The following is a 12,358-nucleotide window of genomic DNA, read 5'->3' as shown; positions in this document are numbered from 1 at the left end:
TCAGTTTTGTTTCTTTGTACTGATGGCATCAACTGGTATCATGGACCAAAAGGGAAGCAAGGTGAAAGTACACAGGAAAGAAAATCCTGGGATTTTTTTTTCTGGGATGTAATACACACACACAAATAAAATGTCTCAGCTGGGGGAAAAATGATAGGTCCGAGGATGGTAGGCATCGTTCCAGTGGTGTGTGACCAGCTGCAGTCCAGGGGGGAGTTTAGCAAAGAAGAAATAATTCATTTGGATTTGAGAATTCCAGGGAGTCATTTTTTTTTATATTTATTAATATAACAGACCCAACTTCAATTATACTATTTATAATTTTGCTCTGGCAACAATTAAAACCTATATAACTAATAAATAACATTTATTCGATAATGAGTAAGCATGACTGACAATCAATGGTTCTCAAGCACTCCTCAAAAAACCTTGAGAGAGAGAGATTCTTACCCCTACAGAGTGGGTCACCATAGACATTACAGCCTATCACAGTAATCACTGTCATCATGAACATGGTGAGCCTCAAAGTTCTACTACTACATAGAAAGGATGAATGGTACAGACAACAGCTAGAGGGAAAGAATGTAAGCAAAGGTGGGTATCTTCATTCATTAGGGCCCTGAAGATGGTTGAATGGCCAAATCACATAATTATAGTTGGGCTTTGAGAAGCTTAACAGGCATAAAGAAAACAAAGAAACAAACAGGGAGTCTGTCAGAGAGGAGAGCAGAGCTGCTAAGAAGACACAGAGCTGGGCCACAGACCAGCCCTCTACTCATGAGAAGTCTCTAATGATCTCCAAGTGAGGTTACAGATAATCAGAGAGGCCCACTGAGGCAGGACTGAAAGACCATCACTACAGCTGTCAAATCAAGTTCCATGCTGAATGAGGTACAGGTAAATGAATAATGCTTTAATACAAATTCTAATTCTCTTATAAATTGTACAGATATATAGCATTATATTTGTGTGTTAAAAGTACTGCTTTTCTAAATTATAAGCAGACTGAATTTCTGTATTCCTGTTTGGAAATTTCTTTGTATTTCTTAATGTATGGGGAGCCTCACAAATAGAAATGGTTCAAGTCTCTTGGTTTCTGAGGTTCTTTCTAGTGCCCTGTGAACAAAAGCCTAAGCTAGGGTGCTGGGCAGGGAAAGTAAAGGGTGGGTGAACTGAAGCATATAACACAGGCAGCCTAGAGAGGAACTTGACAGCTACTTAAAGATGGGAGTGAAGAAATATTCTGTAGTTTCCAGTCCAGGTCATTAGAGGGACAGCAGTGCTATTAATACGCAGGCAAGTCAGGAGTGGCCTGGATGAGGAGATGAGTCCCATGAGTCCCACGAGTTCCAGATGCCACTCTAGGACTGAAGGACCTTCGGTATCCTTTTTGTCTCTTTCGTCTTAAAAGAGCCAAAGTAACACCAGCACTTCCAAACAGGAGTGAAGGACAATTCAGATGGGAGCTGAAGGACAATTAAAACCCTCAATCTCGTGTACTGCCTGGAGTCAGGGAATTGCAAACCATCAGAGAAGTACCTATTCAGGTCTAAGGAAAATCACTCATTCCCTTGGATAACTCAGCCCTTCCTCACAGATTCCCTTTAAAACTTCCCTCTGAGTTGATATCACAGTAAGAGTTATATACATGTCACTGATCACCCAACTAGAGAGGCCTCTTCAGAACAGAGTAGGCATTTGGGGGCACTATATATAAACAGATTTAGTGCAGGCTACTCTTGGTTTAAGCTCCCCATTCTGGAGACCACTGTATCAAACTCCCTCCCCTAAAACACACACACATACCCACCCAGAAAGAAAGAGAGAGGGGCAGGTGGAGGAAGGGAGGAAGGGAGGAGAGGGGAGAAAACCCATGAGGCCTGAGAGTGATGACTAAAGAGGAACTTTGAGATTGTCCTGGCCAAGTAACTTTTTTACAGTTGAAGAATCTGAGGTTCAAAGAGGTGAAAGCAGATAAGCAGTTGGGTGCAGACCAATATCTAGAACTGAGGTCTCCTAACATTTCTTCCCTCCATCTGGGAGCAAATCAAGAATTTTCTTTCTTAGTATTCCATGGCAAGGCACCTGAACATGTGGCAGGAGCAATAAACACATCTGTATGGCAGGTAGCACCATTTGCTTTAATTACTGTATGGAGAGAAAAGCCTGGAGGAGGATAGGAAAAGAGGAGCCACATTCCCTTAGCATGTTTTACTGAGGTCCTGGCCTCTCAACAATATCTCACATAACTGATTATAATCATCAATTAATGATTATAATAAAAAATCATTAAAATTATCAATATATATTTTTCTAAATGTCAGATCGGAAATCAGTATATACCATGTACTAGGGTTAAAAAAATAAAGGGAAGGAATGAAACAAAGATAATATGCTCACTCTGGCATAAAATATATGCTTGTGTGTGGGATTAGTTCTATCACCTCACCAAGGGCATGGTTAAATGATTTATTAAAGATCATCTCTTTTTGCTTCAGAGCAAATATAGCTCTGTCCTTGGTTATCTCTGCACAAGCTATCTCTTTGCGCTTGAAGTTTGAAAAGAGCCACCTCTTGTCCTTTCTGCCACTAGATAGGATGTGAGTCTAGAGACAAGGTTTCTTGTTCCAAGACAAAGCATCCTTGGGAAATTTATCTTTAACCATAGCCCTTGGCTAAATAAAATACATGAAATACAAGCAAGAGAAATAAACCAGACGGAGATGTCCCTGCACATGAGTTTTGGTGTGTGAGTCTTTCATTCCCGCAGCAAATGGCACCCAAAGTGTGGCAGCTGATTTTCCCCCAGCTGAGGGGGATTTCTTGGGACAGCCCCTGGGAACAGCCCAGTGGAACTACAGTCCCGACATTCATCGCTGCCAGTGCTCACAGCCGCCCTTGAGGTAAGCTACTCCCTGGGTTCAGTCACAAGAACATGTCTGCATAGTGAGATTGGTCCAAACCATGCTTCCTGCACAGACAGGACATCAGCTGCCCTGAGAGAGGTAAGCTGATCACAGACACTAGTATAACATGGGAAATACATTATCAAAGTAACTAGGAGATCTATCTCCACACTTCTCAAAAACTGTTGAAAGCAGCTAATTGTAAAATGAAATAACAACAAATTACTACATTGCTTCAAAGAGTACAGACCTTTTGTTCGTACTTCCCAGGCAAGGGAGCCTTAGGTTTTGAATTATGGGAACTCTAGACCTAGAATTATGAGTCAAATTGTAAACTTTATGTTTCTGTTAGTGTGTTATCATTGCTTTTGTATTTGTCTCTTTGTTCAATGTCAGAGAATATTTTAATACCTCCGGATGGTAAAATAAATAAATAAAAATTCCTAAAAGAGCTCTATTCAAATGCCCTAGAAATAAATAAAAGCTTATATTAATAGATAAGTATAAATACTAATAAGAGCTCTATAATGATAAAAATTGTAAGTCCTGATTAATGAAATTTCTACAAGTTTCTTCATAAGAAATAGTTCTTGCCTCAATTGAAATGAATAGTTTATTTTTCTTCACAGGATAAAGTGAAGGATGTAAAACTCAAAGGAATACTAAAAAAAGTAAAAAGTTTGTGGGAATGCTAACTGAAATTTGATGTTTGTTCAAAAAGGTATGTTTTGTCCTAAAATAAAATGGCTAGTTTTCAAAAAATCAAAATGGAAATATGCAGGACAAAACATGAATGCATACAGCAAGCTGTAAAAAGTATTGTGGTAGCATTCATTGAAAAAATGTGTTCTGTGAAAGTAAATTTTGTCTTAAGATAAAGTAATTACAGTCCATGTGCTTATGAATAATTATAAGAAGTTTGTGGAAGCATTGTTTGAATTAAAGTGTTTAAATAGGTAATTCCAAAAATCCATTATTAAACAGAAACTGAATTGATAATAATAAAAGTAGCTCCATAGCAAGAAAATTTATCGGCAGCCAACCTCCCCTGCCAGCTCACCTCTAAAAAACTATTTCTAATATTGCGTGCTACTAGGTATTTGAAATAAAGTTGTATTTGCATATAACCAAATTGAATCATTATTTTAACATTTGTTTCATGTTGATGGTAACTATGTTGTAAGAACTTTGCTTAGAGACAGTTTTGAAAATCATTTTGGTAACTTACATATGTAGGGTGTATAGAACATGTTTTTATTATTAAAGAAACAGAAAATAATTTTGTCCTAAGATAAAATGACTAGTTATTAAAAAAGAGTAAAATTTAGGACAAAACCTGAATGAATGTAAGAAGTACAGAAGGTGTGCAGAAAAGGAATTTTTGTAGATGAAGTTAAGATTTGATGGATCTATCAAGTTTTAAAAGCTTTAGTATCTGTCTACTAATACAAAGTTAAATTTTGTTCTTTCTCAAAGTTTCTTAAGACATTAATCTGTTTTAGCAAAAGTTTACAAAGAGTTTTTCTCTTGATTAATCAGTGAATAAAAGTCTCTTTTATCAAAATAGCTCATTGTACTTTAACCATATCATGTCTTCGGCTGTTTAAAAAAAAAGTCTTATCATGTTTAACAGAACATAATGTTCAAACATGCTTTCCCAAAGTCAGATCCTGAAAAATATCCTTTATTTCAGGCTTCTGCAGAGGATTTGTTCTTTTACCTTAAAAAAAAAAAGTAATAAAATAGTTAAGTTCATTTAATATGATATGTTAAATGAACAATATTTAAAAGTATTATAAAATTAAAAGGATTTTTTAACCCTCTGTTAAAGTTGTATGAGTAAAAAGTTCATATGAATACTTAAAGAGTATATAAAATTCCTGTAAATTTAATAATGTTCCAACATAATATTAAAAATATATAATGCTATTAATAGTAATTTTAATTATTAAAAATTATATATATCATAAAAACCTCTCTTTCTACTTAAAAATCAAAACGTGAACACTTTAACTCATACTCGTCTGATTTAAACTAAAAGTTGTCATAAGGCAAATACTTTAACTCATACTTGTCCAATTCACATTAAAAACTGCCACAGGGTGATATATAACAGTAAGCTCTCATAAATTAAAGTAACACCACTGCTGTGTGTAGCAACCCTAAATATTCTTAATTTATTACAAAAATTAATAGCCAATTATGTCACTATCTCTTTATTTTAAAATTTCTTGAAGCTTTCTCTGATATCTCCTTAGGCAAGTCAAGCCAGCTGCATTCATATGTGAACAAGCCAACAGTAAATTTTACAGCACTTTCCCAAAGCTGTGTGCACAACCCAATCATCTATCCTAGACTAAAAACAAAAACCTAACTGTATAAAAAACCTGTAGTTTTAACCCTATTTCATTATATTAATAATATTATGTTAACAAATATTTTTTTTTTACAAAATCATCTCACTCCACCTTAAAATTATGCTTACAAAACAGAAAAAGGGGAATAGGGTGTTAGGTCTAACCAGTCCAAAGGATGTCATACAAATAGCCTTATATACTTTATTTTTTTTAATTGCAGTGAGAATGGTTATACAGCAGCAGAACGTTTACAAATAACAATTATAAAAATTTATCCTAAAGTGTTATACAAACCCCTGGATGGACAAGAGGCTAATGGTAATTGGCATGCTCCAGTAAATTTATTCAGCATGGGAAGGATGGTATGCAAGTGTTCTCTCCCTAGGAAAGCACATAAAACCAAAGCACGTAAAACCATACCATGGCCTGATGGAATCTGCAGCACAAGCCAATACCAAGCCTGGAAGCGCTCAACCTGCAACTGACCAATATCGCCCCAAGGAAATAAACTGGATACATGGGGAGTCTTAAATAATTGGGCAACCAAGCATAAGCTCTTATGTCATGAGTTGGGTGTCCTAAGATGCCTAAAAATAGTTTTGTAGCTTATTTCACAGAAGTCTGCTACTTCAGCTAAGGTGGGAACATGGAAAATGAACATATTGCTTATGCTTATGTCTGTTAACCCCTGCAGTGCTAATCACAGCTTTTGGGCCCATATAACAGGTCCGGTATTTGCCCTCACCTCCTGGTGGGATCCTGAGGCCCCATTATCCTCAAAGGATTCAACATGAATAGGAGGATACTGGGTCCTCCAGGAGGGCCACTAATACATGAAATTGACTGGAGGCATTCTAACATTCGTGTCACTCCTTTAAAGTGGAATGGCACCCACCATAATTGGAACCAAATATAAAAACACCTTCAAAGTGCCTTCTCCACTCATATTTTGGATGAAGTGGAAGCTTTCCATCTCCAATTAAGAAGGCAATTATGAAAATTAAAAAATCAAACTCAACAAATCACATTAAATATCTTAGCCGAACTGTTACAGTGGCAGAACCGTTTAACATGGTTTTCCAATCTAAATTTTAAACAGTGGGCCACAATAGGAAGATTAATTTGTCTCTGTCTTGTTATAGTTATAGGATACCAAAGCTTCTTCCAACTATAGGAACATATCACACAACGATATGAATACCTGGCTGCAGTATATACAGCTACTCAAGTAGAACAACCTGCTCAAAAAGGAAGGGGGGAAATGTGGGCATTAGTTCCAACACCTTTTCAAGGACATGGTTAAATGATTTATGAAAGCTCATCTGTTCTTGCTTTAGAGAAAAATAGCTCTGTCCTTGCTTATCTCTGCACAAGCTATCTCTTTATGCTTGAAGTTTGAAAATGACTTCCTCTTCCCCTTTCTGGTGCTAGATAGGATGTGAGTCTGGAGACAAGATTTCTTGTTCTAAGACAAAACATCCTTGGGCAATTTAATTTTAAACATAGCCCTTGGCTGAATCCAAAAATAATGATACATAAGCAAGAGAAATAAACCAGTCAGGGCCCTCCCTGCATATGAATTTTGGTGTGCAAGTCTTTCATTCCTGTGGCACTTGTGTGTTTTAGTGAGAAGAAAAACAAGTCCTCAGTGCAACTCACCACTCATTTGGTAACACGTTTGTAAGAAGGAATCTTAGAACATGTACATATAAAAGAGTTAGAAATTAAATTTCAAGAAGCCATCGGGTGTCTTGTGAACATAAGAATTATCAAAGCCTTTTACAGCTAGGATTTATTGGGAGGAGGGGTAGGAAAAGGGTAAATTAGATTATGAAAAAAGTAGAGAATAATACAAAGCTCGCATTACCACAGAAGACTTTTAAATTTGCTTTGAATAATAATTTGGGAAGGAATTGAGGCAAAAGAAGGCTCTTAGGTGGCCCTTCTGATCATATCAAATTTTAAATAAGAGATATTTACCTTACTCTCAACCTTAATTTCCCAGGGAAAGTTTGTAGAAACAGAAAGTGTTAAAGAATAAGCTACTTCTGGGAAGATGAATGAATAAGGGTCAGATCCCAACAGTTTCAAGTAAACTGACTAAAATTCCTGAATCTGCATTGGAAATGGCCGTTTTGCTTGAGTTATAAAATGAGAAACACACACAAACACACACACAGACACACACAAGAACTTTCATACATTCTAGGAGAATAAATATCAGGACAACTTCATATGGAAATAATTTAACAATAACTATCAAAACTACTAATGTTTACAACCTTGATCTCCAAAAATTGCCTATTTCTGGAAATGCAATATTATAATCTTGCACACATACAAGGTTATTTACTGCAGCAATATTTATTAGCAGAAAACTGGAAATAGCCCAAATGTCCATTAATTGAACACTTGCTAAATAAACCTTGATATCGGTGTCCAGCAGAATACCATGTATCTGTTGAAATGAATGATGAAGTATTCTACATAGTGTACAGAAAGATCTCAAAGATATATCAAGGATTAAATCAGTGTGTCTTACATAACATCTTTCATATAAATGAAGGTAAGGAAAATGAGAATCTCTGTATTCATTTTTATATACAAGAAGAGATTTTGAAAGAATACACAAGAAATGGGGGAGATGGGGAATGAAATGGGAAGGAGATCTCCTTGATTTCTGAACTCTGCAAATGTATTACCTAAGCTATTTACTTAATGCTCAAAGGATTTCACTTAAGAAGATGCTTCCTGCTTCCCAATAACAAAGGAAAGAGATTCTGGTCAAGGCTCAAACAAATTCAATTGGAAGTCTCAAGCAAATTATGAAACCAGATGACTCTTGCCCTTACTTCTTTAAAAGGTGAAGTATTTTGTATGCCTTGCATGAATATAACAGAAATATAACACTTTTAGTACATTGGTCTAAAAATAATCTCATTTCAAGTCATTTTAAGTTAGTTACTGCCATAAAAAACAGCGAAATTTCAGCAGCACGATTACTTTTAAGAGCTTTCCTTTCTCTCCCAGGAAAACTCCTTACCTCTGTCAGAGGGGTTCTGCTTCCCATGAGGATTCGGTGAAGGCAAGGATATATCCATCTTCTGTCTCAACTAGATGTTCCTCATTAGGGAATCCCCAATAAGAGATCATTTCACTCTGTGGAGAAAAAGAACAATGGCAATGCTATGGACAGAATCGGATAAGGTCTCCCATAATAAAAGGAAAAGGAGAAGACAAAAGCCAATGATATTCTCCAGATTTTATTTTTAAAAATCAATTGTTTTTGATTTTTGCTCTGCTGAAACTGTAGCCAACATCCTATCCCAGTGAGCAACCGCCTTAATGTCCTCCAACTACTTTCCCACTAGCTCCCTCAGCCCTGAAAAACCCTGCTGTCCTTCCGATGACATTAGGTTCTAGGATCCCGTTCCTACAGTCATCTTTGAATAAAGTCATCCTTGTCTGCTCAACAATATCAGGCACAATTTTTCCTTTTACATTAATCAGGATCTCGTGGAATAGGGATAACTCAATAATGCAGAAAACTTCATGTAAAGGAGTGACCACAAACAATTGCAAGGTTTTAATTTTATCATTCTTACAAGGAGAAATAATAAAAGGGAGGTAGGGTGGAATGATATATGAAATATTTGGATGCAAAAAGACTTAACTTTAAGATCCTGATGTCTGGACAAACTCTCTTCATTCAATATGAATTGATCTCAACGTCGCTAATCATGTTCTTAAGTTGTTTTCTTTAATAACAGTACTTTCCCATATTTTACACCAAAATGAGGCATGACTAGATCTTATTGTTTACTTAAAATTACTAACTTTGAGATGTTTTAAATAACCGTGGCATTCTTTTTGCATATTTGTTCTAATAAAATTTTTTTCAGACACCTAAGATATTCTTAATCACAACCTTGCTCAATGTATTCTAAATCTAACATTCAATAGTAACATTCTTGCAAATTTTTGACACTTTTTAGTTTTTTTTTAAAACCAGTATAGTGTAACTTGAAAAGGAAATGAATTAATGAAAATGATTTTTCCTTATGAAGAAGGTATCTATGATGTGGGCTATGGGAGGGAGGCTCTTTGTCTCTTCAGAGATGACCTAAGCTGTCTAACTTGTGGGTGTGAGATGGTAAGAGGCTGCAGTCCTGCCCTTGGTGACCATGGCAATGACTCCAGTCCCAGGAAACAGTTTAACAATGTAAAGTCTATAAACTTTAAGTATTCAGGGGAAATGCATATATTCTAGAAATGCATACATTTCAGGGGAAATGCATACAAACTTTAAGTATTCAGGGGAAATGCAGAAGTCCATGCTAAAAGCTTACCTAAGATGTGAAAAATATATAAGCTAATTCAAGCCTTTTGAAAACTGAAACAAAGGAACCATTTAACCTTTCCTCTCTATATAAAAGAAACTTGAAAGTCTTGTTCGGGGATCGGGATTGAAACGGAAAGCTCCCAAGCCCGGCCAGCCGTCAATAAACCATTTTTCCTTCTCAAAATCATTCCTGAGTCCTGGCCTCTCTATACACAAATAATTGAACCTCTCTCAAATTCTACAACATCTAGTCTTAACAATAAAAGGAGGTTTGTGAAAACATATTACCTGGTTAAAATAAAAATTTAGCAAACTGAATCTAAGATTCAGAGATAGTAAAAAGCATATGGGATAGATGGAGATTAGAGTTGGTGGCAAAACTTAGGCCACACAATTGGATTTAAGGAAATAACCCTTGTCACAAATGCATTTTAAAGCAAGTAACTTTGAACACTTACCACATTCATAAATGCTTCAGGATCCACAGTGATCACCTTCCCTCTGGGCTGCTGGCATTGCACAGTCCCGAGGATCAACGAGACCACTGACCCAAAGAACCACATTTTCATTCTGTATAAAACAGTCCATTATTAATTGCCAAAACTTTACTACATGATATTACATTGGCAGATTTGTGCTCCCATAACAAGTTCTGAAAAGGCACCCACAGGTATCCAAGGCAAATATGAAACAGATTTCTATGGCCATACAGTGAAGTAAAAAATACATATACATTGTACTAGGAACAACTCCACCTCTACCTACACCATCCCCTCCTCTACCCCCTTGCACCCGTTAATATGTGACCACAATATCAAACTCATTCCTGAAAAAACAACAGACAGGAGGGCTCAGAAGTAGACAGAGTGAGAAAAGGGGAGATCTGCAAAATTCCAGTCTATTAACCTCCCACCTCTTCCCTTCCACTTAAGTTGGGACAATACTAGCTCTTGTCTCTGCTATCTTGCCAGAGTGATGGGGCAGGATTCAAATGTGTCAACTCCGGAAGAAAGTGAAATGAAAGGAGAGAGAGCCTGCAAGAGAAGCAGAGGGGGAAGGACAGTCCTGCCTCCTCCTGAGTCCCTCCCACCACTAACAAAAACATCTAGTCTCTGGCTATGACTTAAAACCACAGTGTAGCAAGACTTTGGGGATGTTAAAGGCGAAGTAAAGACTCTCCCAAGCATACTCAGGTGGTTGGTGGCAAAACTGGGACTACAGTCCAGTCCTTTTTTTTCTTAATAAATTTACTCACTTAAAAGACACATGAATGTCCAAGGACTTCTATAAAAATGTTCATAGCAGCCTTTTTTACGTTATAGCCAAAAACTGGTAAAATCCAAATGCCCACCAATAGAAAATAGACACACAAATTGTGGTATATTAATATATTGGAATACTATTTATCAATAAAAAACACATGGATGAATGTCAATATAATTATGGTGAGTGAAATAAGTGAGGCAAAAAAGAAAACATACTGTATAATCTCACTTTGACAGAAAATATGTCAATGGTTACCTCATGAGAGGAGGGTTAGCAGGGGAGGAAAACCAACGAGCATGAGAAAATATGAGGGGGTGAGGGATAGATGTTCATCATCTTGATTGTACTGCTGATTTCACAAGTTCATGTGTATGTCAAAATTATTAAAATCGTACACTTCCATTATGCATTATGTTCTGTGTTCTGCTATTATATATCATTTATGCTTCAGTAGAGCTGTTCAAAATTAATATGGCTCTCATTTAACTCCTGCTATGCAGAGCCACCACCGCAGGCAGCGCTCTCAACGCATTATAACAATTATTCCACCAACTCTACGCAGTACCGTTAAACCTATTTTGCAGCAACTGAGGTTTATCCACTTAAGAGCCGGGAGTAAACTGCCACCTGATGAAACACCAGTATATCCAGGATTGTAACCAGGACTGAGGCTAAAGTCTGCTCTGAATCACGCCTTGGCTAACAAGTGGAGAGGTCAGCAGCGTATCTGCGGGACCTAATAGCAAGAAGGAAGGAGGAGAACGAAGAGGAGCTGGAAATCAGGGATCCTGGCGCGCCCCATTCTGGGGGCTCTGGCTGCACAGGGAAACCAAGACCGCGCGAAGAAGGGCGGGCAACTGCAGAGCCTCGCCTTCTGGGTGCTCGGGACGCCAGGCAGGACGCTCGGGGTCCTACAGCGGAGGGTCCCGCGGCCAGCGGAGGCTCAGGTGCGCGGAGGGTGAGCACCCTGGGACCACGCGCGCCCCCAGCAGGTCCCCCGGCGGCGGGGCGCGGCCTCCGACGCCGCCTCCGCGCCTGCAGGCGAGGCCGGGGCGCACTCACCTCGGAGCCGTCCTACCCGGCCGCTGTCCGAAGCTACAGTGACCGCGGCGGGCCCGAGAGCAGGGACGAGCCTTGGAGGGGATGACGAGACCCCACGCCTTTAGGGCAGACGCCTGGACCCGCCCAGGCTACTGCAGCCGCCAATCAGAGCAGCGGGCGGCCGCGAAGTGTAAAGAGACTCCGCCCCCGCCGAGCGCTGCAGTTTCAGGCTTCCAGCGGCCTGGATGGAGCATGCGCCGTGAGCTCCTTCTCAGGCTCCCTGCTGGACGGGAGCAGAACTTGGGCGCCCCCAGGCGGGAAGAGCAGGGAGCACAGTCGCGGGAGAGGGGCGAGCCTGGCTGCCCCACGCCACACCAGCCTGGTCACATAGGGGGCTGCCTCCGCTCTACCCCAGGTTCTCCTGTACTTCTGGCGCCCTCTGTGCC

At 38.7% G+C, this 12,358-nt stretch overlaps 1 long non-coding RNA gene across 1 annotated transcript; it reads right to left on the bottom strand.

Moving 5' to 3' along the window:
- Positions 1-245: 245 nt before the first annotated feature.
- On the bottom strand, positions 246-12,058 carry LOC101443755 (uncharacterized). Its single transcript, XR_011649028.1, has 4 exons — positions 11,934-12,058; positions 10,064-10,175; positions 8,307-8,422; positions 246-4,626 (listed from the first exon to the last, which is right to left on the bottom strand). It is a non-coding gene; the product is annotated as an uncharacterized lncRNA (long non-coding RNA).
- Between the last annotated feature and the right edge of the window lie 300 nt (positions 12,059-12,358).

This window comes from Dasypus novemcinctus, chromosome 6 (genome assembly GCF_030445035.2).
Source record: "Dasypus novemcinctus isolate mDasNov1 chromosome 6, mDasNov1.1.hap2, whole genome shotgun sequence".
NCBI lineage: Eukaryota > Metazoa > Chordata > Mammalia > Cingulata > Dasypodidae > Dasypus > Dasypus novemcinctus.
This window is presented reverse-complemented; position numbering and strand designations above follow the sequence as displayed.